The sequence below is a fragment of the Clarias gariepinus genome, chromosome 25, assembly GCF_024256425.1.
Source record: "Clarias gariepinus isolate MV-2021 ecotype Netherlands chromosome 25, CGAR_prim_01v2, whole genome shotgun sequence".
Taxonomy (NCBI): domain Eukaryota; kingdom Metazoa; phylum Chordata; class Actinopteri; order Siluriformes; family Clariidae; genus Clarias; species Clarias gariepinus.
In genome coordinates this window covers 18439718-18464193 of record NC_071124.1, presented here as the reverse complement: position 1 = coordinate 18464193, position 24476 = coordinate 18439718, and the positions used below count along the sequence as shown (strand labels likewise).

Here is a 24476-nt window from a genome sequence, read left to right as displayed (position 1 = left end):
TCAAACACTAAGCCGGGCCGAGGAGGATCCGCAGGGAGGAATTGCTCTGATAGTCCATCTGATACAGTAAACATGAGAAATGCTCCTGAGAACGAAATCTGGTGCGTTTTCGTCTCTCTCTCTCGTTCTCTCTTGTTCTCTTCTCTCTTGTTCCATGTTCTGTGCTGTTCACTCTTGCACTTGCTGCCTACTTCTTTCTCACTCTTTTGCTATCCTTCTCTCTCTATATTTAGTTCACTTCAACTCATTTTCTACACTGTAAACAAGTTCTTAATTTAATTAATTAGAGATGTGGAAAAATCGATCTAGTTAGGTATCCTGATTCTTTTTGTTTATCACGTCATGTATGACTATAATTCATTTTTAATTAATCTATGTTTGCATTTGAGGTGTAAAAATGCCATTCCTTTATAGTCCTACACATTCACAGACTGCAGGGCAGCACAACATCCTGTGTGGTGGGAGTGAAGTATTAGCTAATTTTGTTTAGAATTATAACAAAACTTTATATTTCTAAAATCTTATGTGGTACCATCACAATCTCACACTTGGGTGTCCTCAAGAATTAACCTAGTTATCCAAATAAAGGCTAGGTAGATTCTGTGTATGTGCAACAGAACGACAAACCAAAGGCATTAAACTTAAACTGATTTTATATACAGTGGTATGAATTTTTATCCGCTTCGGAGGCGGGCTCTTAGGCTGAAAATTAGAATTGGGAAACACATTTTTTTTCCGTAATAGATAATAATCCGTTCCAGCCACCCAAAAATATTATCAATTACCAACACTATAATCATATTTTTGCATATTAAAGCAATTAAAAAATAAATAAAGACATGTTAATGAAGTGAAATATCAAATAAATAAACATTAAACCTTACTTAACCTAAATTTATGATTCATCTTGGCTCCGGCTGCTTTCAAAATGAAACTGAAAAGAAACCTGAAAAACTTTTTTTTGTTTTTTCTTGCTACCCACAGTCCTTCTTGGGACACACAGTCCTATGTCTTTACTAAATATTGCACAAAATGCAAAAATGTATCTTTCCACTGACGCAAACAAGTTTCGCACCGCTCCCGAACGTACAGTATGCACAACCTGGCCTGCGTTCAGTTCGGCTCGGTTCAATTGTTTGTGTGCTGAAAATGCTTTGCTTTTTTTTTTTTTTTTTGGACAATTTTCTTGCAAAATTTCATTTCCTAAGGCGTAAATTTTTTATAGCGAAGCATCTGTATGCCTCTGTGTGATCTATGCATGTTGATGGCGCAGTGCTGTTGTGGTCAACACTGTGGGCTCACACCTGCAGGGTCAAGGGTTCGGTTCCTGCCTCTTGTCCATGTGCCGCTCATGCTCTCCCTGTGCTTGGCGGGTTTCCTCTGGGTACTCCGGTTTCCTTCCAGCTTTTGAGATTTTGTTGCCCCATTGGACCCTCTACAGGATAAGTGGTATAGAAGTAAAATTTATGACTCACTACATGCTGTGCTGGCAATTACACGGCCTAAAATCTCTGGAGTTTAACCACCTTAAACAGTATTTTAGGGCTTTTGTTTTCTGAACTTTCCACCAGTAAAACACATCAGGTCAGAGTTTGCTTAAGTGCTTTTCCTTGTTTAATAGATCAACTTTTATAACGATTTACACCACTCGAACAGAAATAAAATTATAGACAGCATCGCTATGGTTCACCGAACCCACTTGGACTTTGCAAAAGAGTACAAGAGCATTTGACTAAATATACACAACAAGTTATAATGATGTGATATAATAATGTGTTCTGTTTTTTCTCTCTATCTCTCAGTCTGATGCTCTGCTTTGTTTCATCCACAGAAGTGAAGCAGCATGGGTCTATATTGTGGCATATGAGACGTGGTTGTGCGTGTGTGTGTGTGTGTGTGGTTTTAGTCAGAGCTTTGTTAATTGTAGTGTTGTTCAGTGGGGAGTCTTGTTTGTGTGAGAGAATGTGATAAGAGAAAAGGAGTGATAGTTACGGTGAACGTGTGTGTGTGTGTGTGTGTGTGTGTGTGTGTGTGTGTGTGTGTGTGTGTGTGTGTGTGAAGAGTCACAATGCTCTTCTCTGCACAAATGTTGGTGAAAGGAGAATGAATGACCTCTTTATCAGGCAAACCTGCTCGGAATGTATTAACCATGAAAACCTGCTGCACTGCATCTCAATCAGTCTCTCTCTCTCTCTCTCTCTCTCTCTCTCTCTCTCTCTCTCTCTCTCCCTTCCTCTAATTCTCTTCATACAAGAGAAATGAAATCAGGAAGGTTCATTGGCAGAGCTGTCGAAAAATACAACCTGACCAAAGCACTCAGTGATAGCGAGCTGATGGAGAAACAGACAATGAGCTGAATGAAGCAAACTGCTGCATCACACGTCACAATAATCCTCTTCGTATCAGCAGCGTCTTGTAGCACTACAGTAATGATACGACAAATCTTCATCATCTCTCATCCAATCAGGGCTGTGCGTGTCTGTGTGTCTGTATGTCTGTGTGTCATACAAACTGCCTCAGGCTATGACATGCTGTTACCTCTCTCTCTCTCTCTCTGTTTGTCTCTCCATCCTCTTATAATTCATCTCTTACAATCATGTCTTACATATTGTATTGGTTATTCTGTTCCATTTCGTTCAATTCTGTTGTTCCTGTATATTCTCACTCGCGGGGACCTGGAGCCTATCCCAGGAGGCTTAGGGCATGAAGCAGGGTACACCCTGGACAGGGTGCCAATCCATCGCAGAAGGCACACACATACACACACACACACACACACACACACACACACACACACACACACACACACACACACTACGGGTACTGTAATTTGGGAACGCCAGTCAAACCTAACCTACATGTCTTTGGACGGTGAGAACATGCACACAGAGACGGGAATTGAACCCGGACCCTGGTGGTGCAAGTCCACAGTGCTAACCACTACAACACCGTGCCGCCCCTGTCTATTCTATTCTATTCTATTCTATTCTATTCTGTACTATACTAAATCTATTTGATTTTATTCTATGATACCTCTTTTCTATTCTACTTCTATTATATTCTATGCTGCTTCTGTTCTATTTTTATTCTATTCTACGCAATTTCTATCCTATGCTACTTCTATTCTAAATCTTTTCTATTTCTATTCTTCTAATGTACCCTAAATTTTTTTCTATTTTTAGTCTATGCTACTTCTTTTCTATTACTGTATATGCTTCTTCTATTCTAGTCTGTTCTTTTATATTCTATGCTACCTCTGTTCTATTCTAGTCTGTTCTATGCTACTTCTGTTCTACTTATATTCTACTCTATGCTACTTCAATTCTATTTTAGTATGTTCTATTTTATTCTATTTTATTCCCAGCTACTTCTATTATATTCTACTCTACTCCCTTAAGCTTATTCTCTATACCAATGATCCTGTACGGGGTTACAGGGGGCCTGGAGCCTATACATAATAATTCTGGGCACAAGGAGGGATACACTTTGTATGGGGTTCCAGTCCATCACAACTATTCTATCCTATTCCATACAATTCTATTATGCTATTCAATTTTGCTGTATTTTATTCTATTATATTCTTTGCAACTGTTTTGTTTATTTTATTTTTTCTTTTAATAAAATTTCTATTTTATTCTATTCTGTTTACTCATTTATACTATTTATTTTAATTGTATTATGCTTAGTTTTTTATGCTTTATTATTTTTTTATTTTTTTATTTTTTGTCCAGTTGTATTCTGTTCTTTTTTGTCTTTTTTCTCATAATCTATTATCTTTTATTCAATCCAAGTCCATTCTGTTCTTTTATTGTCTGTTCTGGTTATTTTTTGTCTAAACTTTTTTTCCATCTTCTGTTGTATTCTATTCATTTCTGTTCTATTTATTCAATACTATTTTTTTTTATTTTAATTTTTTTTATTCCAATTTTTAAGATCTATTCTATTCTATTCTTTTTCCCCCTAATCCATCTGTTTCTTTTTCCTGCCACACTTAATCACTGTGCTTTTCTATCACATACAGTAGTAGAAACGTCTCAGCGTGTATAGAGTGCTGCTCTTACTGTATACATATACACACACACACACAGGCACGCATGCACGCGCACACACACTGCCTTCATATGGATTAACACTCAGGTGATCTCCTCGCTCCTGCTTGTTTAAAACACTAACCACAGATCCCTGCTGCCCCATTAGAAGCTTAAGACATTCACAGCTGCCTGGATGGCAATCAAAGAAAGGCTGAGAAAACACACATACACACACACACACACAGACTGAAGCCCCCCTTGAATTAGTAATAACAGTGTGTCTGTCGCTTTAGAAATTACAGGGCTGAAGAATTTCAGCATCAAGGCCCAAAGTTCAGGATCCGCACCGCCTGCATCGGAAACATGCTAACAGCTCAGGCTTTGGTCCGCGATGCACTCGATGATGAAAACCGACGGCCTCAAAATCCGACACGGTAATAACAACAGTGATAACAGCTCGTGCCGATTCCCAGCTCACGCGTTTGACGTGATGCGACAAGCAGTAATTTGTGCTACGGCGAACTGAGATCGGAGAAAAATATATTTAGCTAATGACAGTACAGTCACAGAGTTATTAGATGAAGAAGCACGCAGCTGGTCAAGCTCGAGCAGACCTTATTGGTTCAGACCCAAAACATCCATGCATGGCTTTCGGCTTTCGACTGTGAGCATCACCATAAATAATATCAAGTGTTTATGCCTTTGCGTACTCACCTGTGACACAGAGGGTGTTTTGGATTGGAAAGTGTGTAGCCATTAATGTCAGACAGAGTGACAGGTGAATCCGCCTGACCACTGAGATCTGAGATAGCTCACAAACACACACACACACATACACACACACACACACACACAACCCATTATGATTTGCACGTTCTCTTTTTCAGTAACCATGGTAACTTTTTCTTCTTCTTCTTCTTTAGAAATAATACCAATTAGGATGTTTGTGTGTTTGTCTGTGTTTGTGTAGGTGTGTGTGTGTGTGGAATCTGTTCTTAATTGGTGACACAAAGGCTAACGATTCTGAGAGATATTGAAACTGTCAACAGCCTCGGCTGTTCTTCAAAGTTTCTTCCAGGCAGATCAATTACATTCGGCTTAATCAATTCCAGGTTTTAATGATTCCAGCACACTGCCGTTGCAGTTAATATCTAGACATTGAAAAAAAAAAAAACATTTATTGGTTAAATGCCATAATAATAACAACAATTAAAATAACAGTAGTTTTGGTGCACAGAAAATTATCCTAAAGCTTTGTCCTTGAAAAAATTTTGACAAGTCATACCGTTATTGTCTTGGCCTCGCAGAATCTATCTATATAAAATAATAATTAATTTTTTTATTGTTTTTTGTTCAGCCTGTACTTTTATTATGCCAATTAGGCCTAACCTCTCATCCATGACACTGAGATCACATGACCTGATACCTCATTATAACTCAAAATAAAAAAAAATAAAAAAAGAAGAAAGCTTTTCACGGAATCTCTAAAAGAAAATCTTCACTTGTTTGCATTCCTAAGTATGCATTTGCATACTCCATAATATTTATTAGCGTCTGCCAAAAATGGACGTGTATACAGGCTCAGCCTTGTCTGTCTGCATTTTAATGCTTATAAAGCACAACGGATTTGCTATAGTGACTTTAGTTTGTGTAAACATACGTTTTTGAATACACGTAAAATGAATTTTGAGAATCACGTACCGTCTGTGTCGATCTTTAAAAAGAAATCTGCACTGATGGAAATGTGTTAAACCGAGAGCACGGGAGTATTCCACTGACTGTGACTCTAACTCTAGTAAGAATACCATTTTATTACACCGTATATTTTTTTGATAACAATAATAATAATAATAAAAACTAAAAGAAAAACACTAAAAGCAAAACAGAAAGCCGTGGACCATTAATATCATCCACCGCAGTCTCAGTACTGGTGATACGTTTTTCAGTTTTTCTAGTTTTCTCTCACTTTCTCACCCCTCCTACATAAAGGTTCATCATTCCAGCCTCCGCTGGTGACAGCAGCACTTTCTCTTCCTCCTTTATGCTCTTTGTGTTCTGTCCCACTCATCTGGCCGCCACCTTCTTCACCGAGACCTGTAACATGGCATTTTTCTCCAGCACACACACACACACCACTCAGATACGGGATTGCTTTCACCCCTTCTATTATTACCGCAAGCACTCGGCCTGACCCGGTTACGGTGATTGCATAAATATTGAATGATAGGGAAGTGCACAGTAATGTGCTTTTGTTGCTTAAGAGTTTTATTTATGTATTTATTTCGCTGCACCGTATATGTGCCGTGAAGGCCTGGTGCCTTTTTGTGGGCTGTTATAGAATTAGGTACCTGATCCAACCTCTCCTAGTGCAAAAAAAAAAAAAAAAAGCAGGCAGGTTTTTCTTTTTCTTTTTTCTTCTTCTTTTCTCGCTGAGGAAGGCAGAAAATAAATAATCTCCCCTGCATATGGCTGTGAATATCGGCCTATTTACAGACCATACATAATGGTGTTCTGGGGCTCAAAAGGAAGGCAGGGATGGGACGTTTATTTCTCATGAAGATAAAACGCTTTATCTTCTGCTTTGGCCTATTTCTACTATCCCTTTTACACACACTCACTTTCACTCACACACACAGAAGCGGAAAGCACACCCAGTGGGGCTGCATGGAGGTGGAATATACTTTCATGTCACTCTCACAAGACTCTGAAGCCATTCTCCTTTTGCCTTGACCCATCTGGGGAAAGTCCCTCGGTTCTCTCGGTTCCTTTCTTTCCACTCTTCATGTCTTTGCATGGGCTTCAGGTTAGCTCTAGAGGTGGAAGGTACATATACATATACTTCGTTACTGTATTCTGGTATTTATTATACTTATATACTCAAGTATATACTTTTGTATATAACCATATTTCATGGATTTGTACTTTACTTGAGTAGTATTGTAGAAAATACTTTAACTCGACTTAATCCTACAAGAAATATCTATACTTTTACTTTTAATTTTAGAAAATATTTTTTACTTTTACTCCACAAATTCCTACAAGAAATATTTGTACTTTTAATTTTAGAGAATACTTTTTACTTTTGCTTCACTAAATCCTACAACAAATAACTACTTTTACTTTTAATTCTTGAGAATACTTTTTACTTTGTACTTTAACTCCACTAAATCCTACAAGAAATATCTGTACTTTTAATTTTATAGAATTCTTTTAACTTTTACTTCAGCAAATCCTACAAGAAATGTTTGTTCTTTTACTTTTAATTTTATAGAATACCTTTTTTTCTTTTACTCCACTAAATCCTACAAGAGATATCTGTACTTTTACTTAACTACATTACTGTATCGTAGTAAGGCGTTGCGTTGCGTTACCTAACCACACTGGTGTAAAGTATCTGAAGCAGGACTTTCACAAATTACTGACTACTATGTGTGATTGCGTGACTTGCTTTTCATCAAGATAGCCAAATAATGGAACAGATTCAAAATAAGGAGTGGAGCTGGCTGCAGACAGCATATTCACAATCATGAAGGAGAGTAAAAGACAGAGAGAGAGAGAGAGAGAGAGAGAGAGAGAGATTTATTGTGTAAAAGGGTACAGTAAGTAAATTTGGAGGTGATTACTTTTGTACTTTTACTCAAGTACACATGTAAATAGAGGACTTCTACTTTTACTTGCGTAATATTTGCCCTAAGTAATCTCTACTTTTACTCAAGTACAGGATTTGTGTACTTTGCCCATGTCTGGTTAGATCAGCATCTTCAGTGATGGCTAAATATCAGTGAGGATCCAGCACGATCTAACCTGGTATCGAGAGAGAGAGAGAGAGAGAGAGATGGGTATGTTTAATATGAGAACTTTGCTCTGTCAGATCCTTTTAGTATGGTACCTGTCTTCTACCTCTTAGTTTGAGTGGTCATTGGTCAATTTAAGGATTTCAGCTGCACTCAAGAGTCAGAGGGAGCACAAGCAGGTTGGAGTGAGAGAGAGAAGTGTTGGCGAATGAGTCAGACAGTAACGGATGGAGGACAGAAGTAAGAAAATTCTTCAGCTGTCTTAGCTCTCTCTCAAATTAAGAGAAGACTAAATAATTGCAGAGATTACGCAGAGTCATTAATTAGACTTTAGATGAAAACACAGGTCTGGTTTCACCAAGTGACAATCTGCATCCAAAGACGAAATTCAAGTCAAATTGGCTAAGCTTTAATATGTTTTTCTCTGTTCATGTGCCTCGCTTGGGTCGTTTTCCTGCGGAAAAAATCCCAACCCACTCTCAGGTGCAAGGCATCTCGAACGTCACAAATCACAAAACCAGTATGGTTATTTTCCTTTAAAGATCCTTTTAAAAACTTCATCCTCTGGTGTTCAGAGTAAAAGTGGTTGCGGAGTTTCGAAGATACACTGCGATATATATATATATATATATATATATATATATATATATATAAAAAAAAGAATCATTTTCAAGCCACAGATATAAAAGAATGACATTTAATTAGGATTATGTGAAAAAACAAATTACTGGATATTTATAGCAAGTTTGTGTTTGTAGATCTCAGAGGTTGCTATGAATAATATCCTTTTTTTTTATTACTACTTGTTTTTCCTGATAGAATTGTAATTCTTTTTTACCTTTCGGACTTTAATATGTAATCGTAGGACCATTGATATCTCTCCAGAATGTTACCATGTTTTTTTTTTTGTTTTTTTTTTTGCTCATTGCAACTTTTAACACAGATATTTCCCTGAAGCCCACATGAGAGTTGAGCTGAGCGTTGTGCTGCAGGCAGTGTGAATCATTAGGAGCTTAATGGACAGCAGAAAGCAACACTGCCACCCACTCTCCGTGGACAAACTGTTTCTAACTGGCAGCTCCCAAAACTTTCAACTTATCATGACATTGCCTGGCATAAGGTGACATTTTATTATTTTTTTTTGCTCAGGTTTGGTTGAAATGCATGCTAGAGTGAGTTACAGCACAACGTGTGATGCAATTTCCCTTTTAAAACAAACAAACAAACAAACAAAAAAAAAAAGTGACACGACAATGAAGATGTTTAAGTACCGATGCGGTTTCAAAATACATGAAAAACACCACGGTGTATTCAGGTTTGAATAGCGAGTCTATATAGTTAAGTATAAACGTTTTTTAATTGTTTTATTTCCCTAGCATTGCATACAGCACTTTGCATTATGTTTGTCACAAACTAATCACAGCATTGATTTATTAACTGTGGGAATTAAAAATGTGTAGGTTAGGCTAGTAGTCTCTCGTCTCACCACGAAATATATAAACCAATTGGTTTTGATTGTTTCCTCTCACTCGTTGGTGGACAGATGAAAAACAATACACTTACAACAGGCTCTCTTTGTCAGCAGCTTGTTGTCTGTCTACAAATAAAACCCAAAAACATAATTCCCCAAGGTCCATAACTCTGGGAAAAGTTTTGAAAACAGTCCTAAAATCACGGTCTAAGACTAAACCAATTCTGCCGCTCAGAAATGTTCCAGTTAATGCATCACTAACTTACGGTTGCAATATTATATAATCAAATCATGTTAAGAAAGTACAGACGCGTTTGTGCTACTGTTGTGGGTTCTACAGCACATTTCATCAATGAAGGCCGATTTGTGCATTCGTTTGGATTAACTGCTGAAAATAGAAGAAAATTTATCTACTGTCAGTCCTAATATAAACATACATTATATTAACTAAAAGTATTCACTCACCTACAGTACCATAACATGCTCATGAGTTGAGTAACATCCAGTTCTTACTCCATAGAGTATGATGTTGGCCCACCCTTTGCAGCTATAACAGCTTCAACTCTATTTTCCACAAGGTTTAGGAGTGTGTTCATGGGAATTTTTGACCATTCTACCAGAAGCGCATTTGTGAGGTCAGATAGTGATGTTGGACGAGAAGGCCTGGCTTGTAGTCTCCGCTCTACTCCATCCCAAAGGTGTTCTATTGGGTTAACATCAGGTTGTTCGAATCAGGTGGTTTTTCAAGAGTTGGGCACAGACTCTTACTTCTAGTGAACAAAACTCTAAATGCTTCAGCGTACCAAGACATTTCGGACAATTTCGTGCTCCCAACTTTGTGGGAACAGTTTGGGGATGGTTCCTTCCTGTTCCAACATGACTGTGCACCAGTGGACAAAGCAAGTTCCATAATGACATGGATGAGCGAGTTTGTTATGGAAGAACTTGACTTCTGATTCAAATCTGAAGTATGTGTGAGTTTATGGTCCCTGAAGAGATTGTATGCCCTCACTGCAAATCACTCAGAAATGGACAGTACTGGTGTTTCTACATCTGGTCTGTGAACATGCGATGTTCAATCTTAGCCACCCAAGTTTATAACTGGTCTTAACTAGAAACATGTGAGGGATGTGTACAGGCAGATGCTGTAAATGCAGCACATTTGTTTGTTTGTGCTACAAAATTCATAAGTAAAAAGCTTTCTGGTCACCTATATGCAGGTTGTCCCCTGCTTACGAACAACTTTGGTTGCATGGACAAGTTTGTAAGTTGAATTTGTTCATAAGTCAATCAAAGTGATATACCTTCGACATGATGATACAATATAAAGCATATCAATCTACTTGACTAAATCTTTCCACACTCCCATAAGTGGCCAAAAACAGTAACCATGGCTAAAAAAAACTCCATTTTGTAAAAGATTTTTCGAAATTAGAATTATTTACCATCGGCACAGCTTTACAGGATGTATATATTGTGTATAACTGTAAATATTAGTATCTGGAGCCCTGTAGTGTATATTTTTTGTTTAATACATGTGAGCTTCTTCTGTAACTTCTCATCTATAAATGTTCATAGAACCGGGTTCCATTTGAATCTGCGGAAATTTGTAACTCTAATGTTCATAAGTCTGGAACTACAGTACCTGTATTTGTTTTTGCTTGGATCAAAAATTATTCAAAATGTTTTTTTATATTCACTTGCATCTAGGGTAACCAATAGTTTAACATGTTAACAATTACTTACTCATGCACTTTTTTCTCTATACCACTTATGTAATGCAGGGTAAGGGAGGCCTGGGAACTTGGGGAACTAGGAGAGGTACACCCCGGACTTGGAGCTAATCCATCAAAGGGCTCGAGCACACACACACTTACACACATTAAGGGCAATTTGGAAATGCCAATCATCAATTTTGCATGTCTTTGGGCTCTGGAAGGAAACTTGAGTCCTGGGAGGAAACCCACAAAGTGCAGGGAGAGCATACACATGGACTCAGGCACACAGACTTAAAGCCAATATTTGAAGCCTCGACCCTGGTGGTGTGAGGCCACGGTGCTAACACTACACCAACGGGCTGCCTGCTAACAATTGTTAATCAATGAATTATTAATAATTAATGAAAACCAAGTGCACATATTTTCACAGTTTACGTTTTATGTAAACAGTTCTAGCAGCACAATCCTAAATTGCAAGACAAATAAATAAAGCCCAAACAGTTTAAACAAACACAATAATAATAAAAAAAGACTGTCAGAAATATAGTTCGTCTTTCTGTTATTGTTTAAAAAAACTAGCTTACTAAAAATACAATATACTGTATATCACACACTGCCCTGGACTGCCAGAGGTTGAACACTCTCGTGGTGTTCAAGTTGATAGATATGTGAGCTAATGTTAAATATGATGAAAAACTAATTTTCATTATTGATATTTAGTCAGTTATATTATTATGGTAATTAATTGATCTATGATTAATCATTAATATATCTAGTCGCATCCCTGCACTATAATTATTCCGTATTAGAAGACGGGTCATAAAGAGAAGTTAATGAAGTCTAATCATTATACATAATGGAACATCAGGACTGGATTGGAGATATATCGAGTTATTTATTTAGTATATATTTTGTATTTGGTTGTTTGAGCTCCTGAGCTCACTCCTGTCCATAGCCAACCTATTAAAAGCTCCTCTATCCTTCTTCTGACCTCCTTTTTTTGCTTGAATCTCCCCCCACCTGCACGTCTTTGTAATAACAGTGTGAACTAGATCACTCGGGAAGTGCCGGGTCACCCCAAAATACAGAATCTCCACTGTAATCACATAAATCTTAGTGCTGAGAGGAATAACTCGGGTAAATACTGCTGAAAAGTAAACTTTAATGGATTAAACAGGGCAGAGCCGTGGATAAGGCGGGGGAAAAAAATGCTGGGAAACACAAGCTATAATGCGCATTCATTTTTAATGTAGATGCTGATTTAGACACCCAAGACTCAGTTTGGCTAAAAGGCACTGGAGTGCTAATATCATTGAAACACTCTATACGGGTGCACATGATGTCAGTGCTGTGATGCTTTTAGTAAACTCACCCAGGAATCTTTTAGCTCCTAAGTGCGCTTTTATGAAGAAAATGTTTGTTGCTCTTGGTATTTCTTTCAGGCTCATATCACATTTTTGTCTCAGACAATGGGCCTTCTCTACGCTACTTTCACAAAGCACAAGGGCTGATCGGCACTGATTTATAATTTTTTTAAAGCAGAGTTTTTCTTTTCCCCTGAACTTAGGATAACTTATGAGAAGCGATTTCTTTTTTCCCCCCTAGTACAAAGAAGGTCAGCATTCGGGTCGGATCGTTTCATCACACTATTCTTGCAGAATTATCCGGAATCAAGTAAAGCCGTTTCACAAAGTTGGGTCTTATCTTCTAGCGGCGCTTTCGGAAGGTGCAAGTTCAAGAAGGAACAGCCTCTCACACACACGCATGAACACAGACACACACACACACATACTCACCTTATCTTAAAAAGCCCTCACACATTACTGAGCTCACACAAAAGCCCAGTATTACGGATTATCCTCTTACAGCGGGTACACAGAGGCGGTGCTCTGGAACTGGACTTCACTGCAAAATTTAGTTAATAGAAAAATATGAAAAACACATCTCCTGCTTTCCTACTTCCCAGAAATCATAATATGGTACAGGCTTATAATAATAACAATAATAATAACAACAATGATAATGATAATAATAATAATAATAGCAGAAATAACCTTTATAACAGGAACGTCCTTCTTGTCCATTTCCTGAAACCTTCTGCGCAAATTGTGCAGACTGGATCTAAGATGGTGTTTGGATTGCTGTTAATGTTTCAAGATATATACGTTATATTTATATATCATGAAATTTGCTCCACATTAGGGCGAAATCATTCTTAGTATCATCAATTAGATGGTAGGGGTGTCTAAAACGGTAATAAAAAAAAATGATGTGCATGTTTCAGAGGAGCACCTTAACTGGGCCAGAAGTGCTTGATTTATGGAATAACTGTGGTAAGAATATTCCCAAGGTAAAGTATGTAAGTACATATAACACAGTGACTCCATGGCTGGTATTCCACTTAACATGCTTTCCATCAGGACGTCTGGTGTAAAACGGTTGATCGTTGATATTTTAAGCTTAATTAATGTTTCGCCTAAGCTGCTCCAGTTCCGTCAATCCCGGACTCCTTGAGGAATTTGAGCCGGGCTCGGTTAATAAGTTTGTCGCACGTGTCTAATTTTCCCGACTACTATACTTAGGAAATCATACGGACGTTCGTTTTAAACGTCTTGGTTAAAACCGCCGCAATGTTTAAACCTTTCAGGTTCGAGAGACTCCGGTCTGATCACAAAGCCTTGTTTTAAAAAAGATATATTTTTTGTGGCTCTAAAGCCTTTTAACCTGAAAGAGATGGATAACAGTGTTATATTGAAGAGGTGGAGACTTTACAAGTCTGCAAGTGCCAATTAGAGAGAGCCATGAGTGAGCGAGCGTACCAGGGCAAGAGACTCGCTGACCTGAAGCCGTTTGAATCGGCAAACATTTCTCTGGTAGATACTTCAGATCTTAAAAAAAAAAAAACGGTCACAATGCATAAAACAGTAAAAGAAAGGAAAAAGGGAGCAATTTAACATGAGGACGAGCGAGGAAGGATGAACGACAGAACATTTCGAGGTATGGACGGGAGAGTCTGCATGTGCCTCTCTAACAAGCTTACATTCCAAACCAGTGATCATACTGATGTAATAGTCTCTAATATCTGCACACACATACACACACACACACACACACACATATGCGCACACACTTTCACACATTCAGGAAAACTTGACACCCTTAATCATCACTGAGATGTCAGCACGCTCACCACAGCGGTCAGGGTAACCAGGGCACGCGGCTCATCTCGGCCTGGTGTGAAAATGAACACACACACACACACAGACACACGTACATGAACGCTGCCAAAGCAGATGATTAATGGGCTCTAATCAGCGACGCTGTGCCCGATTCTCTCACCTTGTGATGGGTAGAGGGGTGCAGGTGGGGGAGAGGGGGTGCGGTAGGTGGTGCTCACCTCAACAGAAACACACCTCATCCAAAACAAGCAAGTGAGTCTGAACTAAATAGTATGGAGGTGAAATTGCTACTGTCTTGGGGGTTGCGCTTTAAGTTGTGGAGAGTCAGAGGGAAAAAAAAGGATGAAGGTAAGGATAGAAATGATGTTTTTACCCTCCTACACACTCCAATAACCAGTGTTATAACCAGCTTTACTCCTACTGAGTGTACACAACAACACTCACTCAATCTCTCTCTCTCTCTCTCTCTCTCATTCTTTCTGGCTATGATCCATTCCCAGTGTGCTGAAGCAGTCATGACTCTACTCCCTCTGAAGACTGCACCCTTTAGAGCGCTATCTGTAAGGGTCAAATTAACGACAGGTCGGCGTGCCACTTCTAAAAACCAAAAGCCAGTGTTCTGCTTCAACGGTTTTCTGTAAACACTTATTACATTCTGGTATTAAAAAGGTAGGAAAGACAGGCATGCTGTATATTACAGTTCAGCGAAAGTCTTTTCTCTGTACATTCCAAGGTCAGAGCACAGTGACACCCCTGGAACAGAGATGGTTAAAAGCTTTAACCTGTGTGCTTGATTTGACACCAGTGTAGACATTTTATTGTGGACACAATACCCAATGCATTCTCCACCAATATATGTAGGGTTTCAACTCTGGGTCAAAGGTGAATCGAATCTTTAACGATTTGGGTTCATTTTATTAAACTGAACAAAATTTATAGTTATAAATTCTTACACATAATCATCTATCCGTCCAGTGTATAGCACGATTTAGTGTATCTTACTAATTCTACAAAATCGGGTATTTACTAATTCATAAGCAAGGTAACGTAAGATCTGGGCAAATGTTTAAACTTTAAAATACATGACCAAGACAACAGTTCTTTATAAAGAAACAGATACAGATACATAAAACTACGCTACTTAAACAAAGGGGGAAAGTTAATGGAGTTCTTCTAGTAATGTTTACTAGAAAGTCTGAGAAAGTCACAAAAGCGGAGCCTTGGTTTAATTTTATTGTTTAGTTACGAATTAAGCACCAATTTTTTAGCAAGGTATGAAGCTTTGTTTGTTTACTTGCGTTACGTTTAGTTCTCATCCGGTGGTTCACCTCCAGCGATGCGAATCACAGCGTTGCTGATTGGTTGGTGCACGGTTGTGGAAATGACGTCTTTCAGGAAAGCCCTTCAAGTGATGTTGGTTGCTTGGTTACGGATAGCGGCGCTCTGGAACTTCTTCCGAGGGTTTCTTCGTTGCAGGACTTTGGAGTTCTGGAACGAAGTCTTGTTGAGTGTTCTTGAAGAGTGGATGACGCCCGCAAAGGCGGCGTAGTGCCCGCATGGGCGAAAGGTAGGGCTTGCTGATTACCTTTAGACGCTCATGACGAATCTCCTTTTGATCTTGAGTAAAAGGTTGCTCTGGGCCTCCGAGTGGCGCAGTGGTAAAGTGCCCTATCATCCAGAGATCGCTGGTTCGGTTCCCGGGTGATGCTGAAACCCCTCACACCCGGAGGACTCGAGAGAGCTAAATTGGCCGAGCTCTCTCAGCGGGGAGGGATGAGAGGTATTAGTGCTCCCACAATAATTTCATGGCTCTACGCCATTCGGCAAGCTTGCGTACACGGAGGGAGCGGATAGCGCTGGCCTCCGAGTGTGTGACGCCGCCCCCAACAGTGCGTGAGCGAGCAGTTCGAAAAAAAGAGGTCGACTGGTGTCACGTGGTTCGGAGGAAACGCGTGACAGCCCCGGCTCTCCTGGCTGGATGAAGGTAAGTAGCCTTAATATGGGAGTCCCCCCTAGTGACGGGAAGGGAATTGGACACGACTAGATTGGGGAGAAAATCGGGCAGGACTAAATTTATATATATATATATATAAAAAAAAAAAAACTTTTTATACTTTGTGTTTTTAATCTCATTGCGCGGGTCGGTCCCACAGCCATTTGTCCCAATCAGAGGTGGTTGTGAGCGTAACCATGCCCACATGGTTTCTCCTTTTTGTGCATACATTAACCTGTGGTTTAGTCTGTCACGTGGGAGGCCATCTCAGTGGAGTTTTAGTAATTTAGGTATTAATATGAGTCTGGTTCATATGACTAACATTTCATGCACATCAATGTTCATTAAATACACTGAGCTTTCATTTGATACCAAACATCCCATGTCTTGTACAGCCATTCATACCTTTATCTATAGCAAGGGTTATACCTGTTAATTACACTCCTTAAGTTTATAATAAACAAGTTAAACACAACACAAAGACATCATACATTCAATTTTATCTTTGCCCTTCTGGCATACTTTAACTGATTAAAATAGTAGGTGTCCCTAAAGCTTTGTATGTTCTCTGTTCTGGGGACCAGAGGAAATGCATTTACGGGAGGGTCAGCAACTGCCAGGGGGGTTTTGAAGATTTGGAATGCTTTTTTCTTGTGCAAGGAAGTTGTTTTGCAGGTTTACACCATTTAAGTTGGAGACGTGTAATCGTTTCTTTCCTTAGTTTCTGATGTTGTGGACTGTCTTCTCGTTCATCGGCTTGCTGATTCGCATCATTGTATGTCGGGGTTAGTGAAAGCCATCTGGGTTTCCTCTTTTAACTGGATCACATCTCCAGATGCTTTACCCTACTGAGAGATCACATTGAACACGTTGAAACATGTCAGCATGGCGTCATTTGAGGTGGCCTGCCACTCCCTATACCGGTCTCTTATATGGAGCGATTGCGATGTCCTCAGCTGGTGTGAGTGGAGACCAGAAGCTGCTCACGAGAGCCGGCAAATGTCAGGAGATTGCAGAAGAGATGAACAAGACAAGGACGGCGGAGCTTTCTTCTTTCTCCCACTGAAACGATTATCTTCCACTGAGGAAAGTCTGACCCGGATCAGACACCGGCTGGCACTTCAGAAATTTACAGGAGAGAACACTAATTAGGGAGAGGGGACGGATTGTCGACAGGGACGAGAGGGTGAAAGGCATACTGTATAGCGAGGTCAGTTGTCGTAAAAGCAAATGCGGGAGCAGCAGAAATACTGTATTGTCTGTACTGGCTTTCTTGTTGTTCAAGGATACTTTGCCTTTCCTGCTACCGCATCCTTCATGCCACTGTCACCTCAAAGGAAGTCCTTAAAGCGTATTTATGGCACGTTTTTTGTGCTGTTGCAACTGTTGCTATGCAGTTACTCAAACTCAGGATAAAAGCCAGGGATTTTATGATTGAACATAAAAATAAGACAAAATGAGCATTACATTCGCGAAATAACTTGTACACGGCGTGATTAACTACAAATCAGACATACCTGACAGCAACATTTGTACTGTTGATGTTGGCTGCTACTCTAACCGGCACAGGAGAACACAAAGAATCATCTGTTTCTAATCACTTTCTAATGATCAATATCATTAGGTTTACTTGGAAAGGGTTTAATTTCACAATTTAGAAATTGGGTTTGATTCCCAGCAAGTGCCCAAATCCCAGCCACTGGATGTAGTGCCAGTCTCAAACCCGATAAAATAAGAGGGTTGCGTCAGGAAGGGCATGCGGCTGATCTGCTGTGGCACCCTCTTGGGAGCCGGAAGACCAACAACAATTAATGAGGGAGACATAATATTAATATGACACAATAAGGATTTTTTATTTATATGTAATGTTTTTGCTCACTCTCTCACTTACTCAACGTCATTACTGCTTAATTCTGTATTCAGGGTTGGGGGGACCTGGAGTCTATCCCAGGAGACTTAGGACACGAGGCGGGGTACACCCTGGACAGGGTGCCAATCCATCGCAGGGCACACAGACATACACACACTCACACATTCACACACTACGGGCAATCTAAGAACACCAATTAACCTAACCTACATGTCTTTGGACTGTGAGAGGAAACCGGAGTACCCAGAGGAAACCCACCAAGCACAGGAAGAGCATGCAAACTCCATGCACACAGGAACAGGAAGAGATGGGAATCAAGCCTGGCTGGGGAATCGAACCCGGACCCTGGAGGTGCACGGCGACAGTGCTAACCACTACATGTTCCGAAAGGAGGGATTTTCGTTGAGGAAGAGCAGTTACTGTAAGTAACATTCCGTGCACAGGGACTTTAAAGTACACTGTCCCTAGTATGCAGCCCCAATTATAAATCTTTTCCCTAGATAAAATTGTTTTTTCAAAACTTTTTGGTGGTGTTTTTTTTTTTATATGTAACAAAGACTAATTAGGGCTGCTCGATTTGATACATTTTAACACATATTACGCATACAATTTTGTATTGAAACATATTTAGCTAAGCTAAAAGCAATCACTGTGGCTTATTGGTTAGCACTGTCGCCTTGCACAGTGCGCAGGTACTGTGTTTGATTCCCGCATCGGGGCTGTGTGTATGGAGTTTGCATCTTCTCCCTGTGCTTGGTGGGTTTCCCCAGTCAAAAACACAGTCAAAAACATGCCGATTAGGCTAATTAGTGTTTCTAAATTTCCCCTAGTGTCCCCTACCACGACCGTAAAAATGGGTATACTGTAAATACACTGGTCACCATTGGTCTCCACGGTTCCTAGATGGAGATGCCGTAGCAAATAACAACACTAATTATCTCATTAAGAGAATTTTGCTAATAATTAAGTATTACCTAAAGCATATTTTAAAAAAGCAAACAAATATTTATATAATTAACTGTAGGTACAGTATATTGCCTATAATAAATTTAAGCCTCTTGCGATTTCATAATTGCACAGGTCCATAATGCAATTTAGATTTTTATGTAATTAATTATGCAGAACTAGGACTTATCTCAACTTTAACCAGTACTCGTCTCATTTCAGTTATAACCATAGATTTAATTTACATCGACAGAGGAACAGGAACATTACAAAGACTGGACTTTTAGTATATTTAGGTTGTATTTTGTTATATCTCATCCCAGCGTATTATGTTGAAATGTGTGTATAGGAAAGTGGATAGATCTGTTGACTGTTTGTGAGGTGTTCTTTTAACCGCCCCCTGTGAATATCTTATAACGTCACACCGTCTCTGCTTGTAAGGCTGATGGGAGAGAACACGAAGCGCATAGGAGCTGCACAGATCTCACACACGCCATGACAGACAGCATTCTGGTACTGATGCCCCCCCATACACACTCACACACATTGTTCACCTTACGCACATGGTGTAAAACAGGTTAATAAAGGCCAACGGTGCCACTATCTTCTTCACCACCTAAAGTGACAACTTGGAGATCTGTCTGTGGAAATCTCTGTGCGACTGAAGGTTCAGGGTGGCCCAGCATTAGGCGGCACATCGACATGTTTCTGCACATATGTCTTTTATGTTTGTGAGACAGCACTGTAGTGAATGTGATGAGGGATCTGTGCGTTGCCATGGGGGAATGTGTTTGCCCCGGGCAATATAAACTTCAGCAGGAACGAGCGAGCCAGGGGTGGAATGATAACAACCAGTCAGCCTTATTGCCCATGCCGTCTCCTCAGCTCTGAATTTTTATATATATATATATATATATATATATATATATATATATATATATATATTCTTTTTACATTTTTCAGCTTTAAAGCATCACTTTATGAACTCTTACACGGTTCATCCATCTGTCTGTATACTGAAAAGATTTTGATGTAGAATTTTGTACTTTTAACTTCACCCACAATAACATAACTTCCACCATATTTGCTTCTGTCAACAACATGGAAACATGGCAGCGCCCAAGCGTCTTCCTCTCTCTCTACCTCACTCTCTACCATACAAAGCAACAAAAACATAAAATTGATTTTCCCTCTTTTTCACATTACACACGGACTACAAAAGATGTGACTTTAGCGTGAAAGACGGAAAGACAGTCTATTCTGGTGTGCATAGAAAGACAACCCGAATAAGAAAAGATTTCAGGATTCAAATTTCCATGCATTTGTGTGGACAAATGAAGAGCCTGGAAGAGCCTAATGAGACTTGTTTGCATAATTAGTCAATCTGGACGCTAAGAGCTCCATTACGCTACACTCGTGCAAGGTGAAAATGACAGAACTGGCATACGAGTATTATCAGGTGTTAAAGCCAGAGATGCACAAAACTCTTCTTTCACTACTTCCTGTTTGGCAGAACAGTTTGTTTTTGGGTGCATGCACAAAAAAATGTAGATTACAAAGTTTAATGTAGTAGAACTACATTCTAAAACACAATCCAGATTCCCTCCTGTGCTGATGCTAGGTAGTGTGGTGGGTTAGTGGCTAGCACGGTTGCATAGTTTCTTCAGGGTGGGAGGGCAGGGTTCGAGTCATGTATGATTATGTATGTGTTTGTGTAGTTTACAGGTTATCCAGGAATGAAGATGTTAACATGGCGACGTTCCAGTCATTAAGACCCTGTTAGCAGAATTTCTTTGATGAAATGACGTCAGAGGAACGTGCATAACAATAAGCGCCACAGAAAAATAGCAGACAACAGCAATTTACTAGAATATTAAATTGGAAGGCAGCCAAAATGGTAAAAAAAAATGTATCAGTTCTGTGAAAGCAGATGTATTGCAGTGTGGAAGCTGTGCAAACACCATCTTACAGTACAGTAATCTGGGAGCTGAGATGATAATAGTTCTGAAAGAAAATGAAACAGACACATGACATGATATACACACACACTGCTATACAAATAAAAATGAATTGAATTAAAGGGATCGTGGATGTGTTCAGATTTGTTAATATTGGATGTTAATCATTATGAATGCTCTGAGAATTGTCCTAAGAATGTTAGCAAGGACAGTAGCAGGAAGAGTTTGAGGTTTTAATTCAGCCGGTGCCATGAGGGATCATAAATTAAAATGAAGTAGTGTTTAATATCTATTTATTTCATATTTCCCTTCATTGATTGTTTTTATATGTAAAAATATGATTATACTGTAGTATTGAAAATTGGCTATTATTAAAGCAAATTATCTGCATTTACATTATTTTCTATGGGAAAATGTGTTTCGCAATACAAATTTTCACCATAAGAACTCGCCTCCAGATTGAATTAATAAATAATAATAATTTAAAAAACTTTCCAACAATAGAACCCATGTTTCTTTAATAATAAAAAAAAGGATTTTAAATTAATACTGTATGTTTGCATGTAAAGTAGTAAACTGCTGCTATTCCTCTATAATCCTACAGGTGGTGCACTCTAAACTATTCACGCAGCAAAGCGTCCCATGTAGTAGGTACAGTAAGTTTCATTAGAATTGTAAAAAAAAACTTTTTTTTAATAACAAATAGGGACATTTATAAAAAATCGCTATGCTTACAGAATCACAATACAAATCAAATTGTCAAATAAGTATTGTGTTAATATCATATCGAGAGCTCCCTGGTGATTCCCATCTCTGTTATAAAACAGCTGACCGCACTAGGGATATGAGAATGGCAGTTCTATCCTATTGTAGGCGTGCGCTTTCAGACCACAGAGAAAAAACTGTATTTGTTTGAATTTTGTGTTTAAAACAGCCACAGTAGCTTCAGCTGCATTTCGAACATAATGGCTGACTATCTTTTAAAACAAGGGTTCTGCAGGACTGAGAAGCACAGGATTATGTTGTAGGCTGTCTTCATGTTCAGTTCAACAGTTTTGGCCTTAGAGGTTTGTAATGTCATCCATCCTGCTTTAGGTTATGTTAACTTAAGCCTTGGCTCAGGTTGTTCCTCACCACGTGATCCTTTTCTCTTTAACCTAGCAGGCTGCCGCAACTCGAACACCCTTACCCTTTAGCGCTAAATAGGATTCGTTATTCTCACACACATATTCCCTTCGCATTACTTTGTAAAACATTCGTCCAGTATTACATAGTTACCTTTGATCTCTTATCTCCCTTGCTGTCTTATCGGGTTATAAAAACAAACCTTGTTTTGTGAGATTGAGGTTTTCGCTACTCTCTCTCTCTCTCTCACACACACACACACACACTCTCTCTCTGCCCATCCATGCCAGAGAAAGCCCTATTGGCATGTGCCAATGCCCCAGGACAGAGAGAGAATACCCAATATGCATATTATTCTAATACCCTGAGCCAGTGCCCAGAATCCGCTGGCATGATTGCGTAATGAATGCTGCGCCTTGTAGGCCTCAAACATAAAGCTGTGTGTGCCTCGGCAATGAATTATTCATTCGTGCCTCAAGGCAGCAAATCAGCCAGGCAACAGCTAAGAAAATTAGCTACCAATTAGTGTTTATTTACGGTGATAGCTGGAGAAAGTTTCTCCTTCACATTTTTTCTCTCTCTCTCTCTCTCTCTATTCATTTTTACATTTCAGACTGCTTGACTTGTGCCAGCAGAGACATCAACAAAGCAAAAAAGTTCCTAGATGTTAACCTTGAAATGGAGAGAGAGAAAGAGAGAGAGAGGGACACAGAAAGAGGAAGGCTGCTGGAATCATATCCATAGCATTTATTTTCTGCCATTTCCCAGTGAGATCAGAACTCTCTGACTGTGTGTGTGTTCATTCTCACACAGACAGAGTGCACCACTTCTGTTGACCAAAAACTCAACCTTTTTAGTTTCCACTTTTAAACCCCCACTCTCGGCTTCCTGCATCCGTCCTCCACTGATAGCAAACAGCGTATGCAGAGACGGAGCAGATAACGGACATCAAGCGAGATCAGATTTTGTCCGATTCGGATCTGGAGATCAGTCTGGCGACAAGGTGCGTGTGTATCTCTGTGTGTAGATTTGCAGGTGTTCCTTCAGTCTCCATTAAAGCGGCCATAAACTGCTGGATTTAACGATCCCGTGGGGGCTAAATAGTGTTTTTCCTGTATTAACTGAACACTCGAGTGTTTTCCAGCCTAATCACAATCCACCAGATTTGAAGAGTGCGAGCAGTTACCACTACACCGCACAAGAATGGAATCGATACGCACTTATTACGGACACCTGAGGGAGGCTCTTGAGACATCAATAAGCGCTCATGCAAAACACTTACATGTACCCCGTCATACATGCGTACATACAATACTGTGCAAAAGTCTTAGGCACCATATTATATGCTGACCAATTTTATTATATATGTTTATCATGTCTGCATAATTATGTACAAAATCATTCAGTATTTCCATATATAACCTTTAAAATGAATAAATAAATAACATTACAGGAGAATATATGCATGCCATATGTGATTAACAAAATTGGTACAGCAAATAATATGGTGCCTAAGACTTTTGAACAGTACTGTACATACATGCATACATTATCTGGGGAGTTGTATCTCCTCATCATACTAAAACTTTTTAATATTAAACCCATCTAATAGATTAGATTCCTATAACCATAAAAAGAAAGCTCCTCTCGTCAGCTCTTAAAAAGGGACATAACGCCCCATTCTCATTCACACTTCCAGGGATGATGATGCATTTCTTTTTCACGCTCGCTCTCTTGTACTGAAGCCGAAACCCACACAAAGCATCGTGTAAGCATTTCAGGCCAGGCAGGCTTTTGTGTGTGCGCGTGCATCCTGCTACAGAATGTCAGGATTGTGCTTTCCAGCCTGCCTTTGTGCTAGCCAACTTGATAAGTGATAGAACATCTCTCAACGTCTCTCTCTCTCCCTCTCTCGCCGCTTCCCTCGCTCTGTAACATTCATTCTTCCTTTCTCTGCCTGTTCACATTCAGCTTTTCCATGTCGCATTCACAGGAGTGCCAGTCAGATAGAGGAGTGCACATACTGTGGATGTGTGTTGTGGGGTGGGTGGGTCGTGTGCCGACGGATGAAGCAGGAAGAATAGAAGGTGTCGTGGCACCGAACTGAGTTTAATGCCTGCACACGTGTGCTGAGGGATTCGTCTCTGTCTCTCTCACTCATTTGACCCTTTCACCCATTCCGTCTGTCTCTCAGTCTCCTCCGAGCGATAGCAAGTAAACACCGCTGAATGCCCTGACGTCAGCCTGCGAGAGAGAGATGGACCTGTCCAATTCTCAGGCCAATTAAATGATAAGATGTTTGGAGGTGCTCCCAAGGGAATAAAGAAAGAGCCGTGAATGGCAGCGCCGCGATTCACAAAGCAATATTTTTTTTCCTAGGCTCTTATCACAG

At 39.6% G+C, this 24476-nt stretch overlaps 1 protein-coding gene across 8 annotated transcripts in view; it reads left to right on the top strand.

Annotated features, from left to right (window-relative positions):
• LOC128512870 (receptor-type tyrosine-protein phosphatase mu-like) overlaps positions 1-24476 on the top strand; it is a 250241-nt gene that overhangs the window by 19758 nt on the left and 206007 nt on the right. The window contains exon 1 of one of the 8 annotated variants that reach the window (XM_053486354.1): positions 23009-23087. The exons of the other annotated variants lie outside the window; for them this stretch is intronic. The gene's annotated coding sequence lies outside the window, so the exon portion shown is untranslated. Of the gene's footprint in view, positions 1-23008; positions 23088-24476 lie in introns of those variants that run through there. 8 annotated transcript variants of the gene reach the window in all.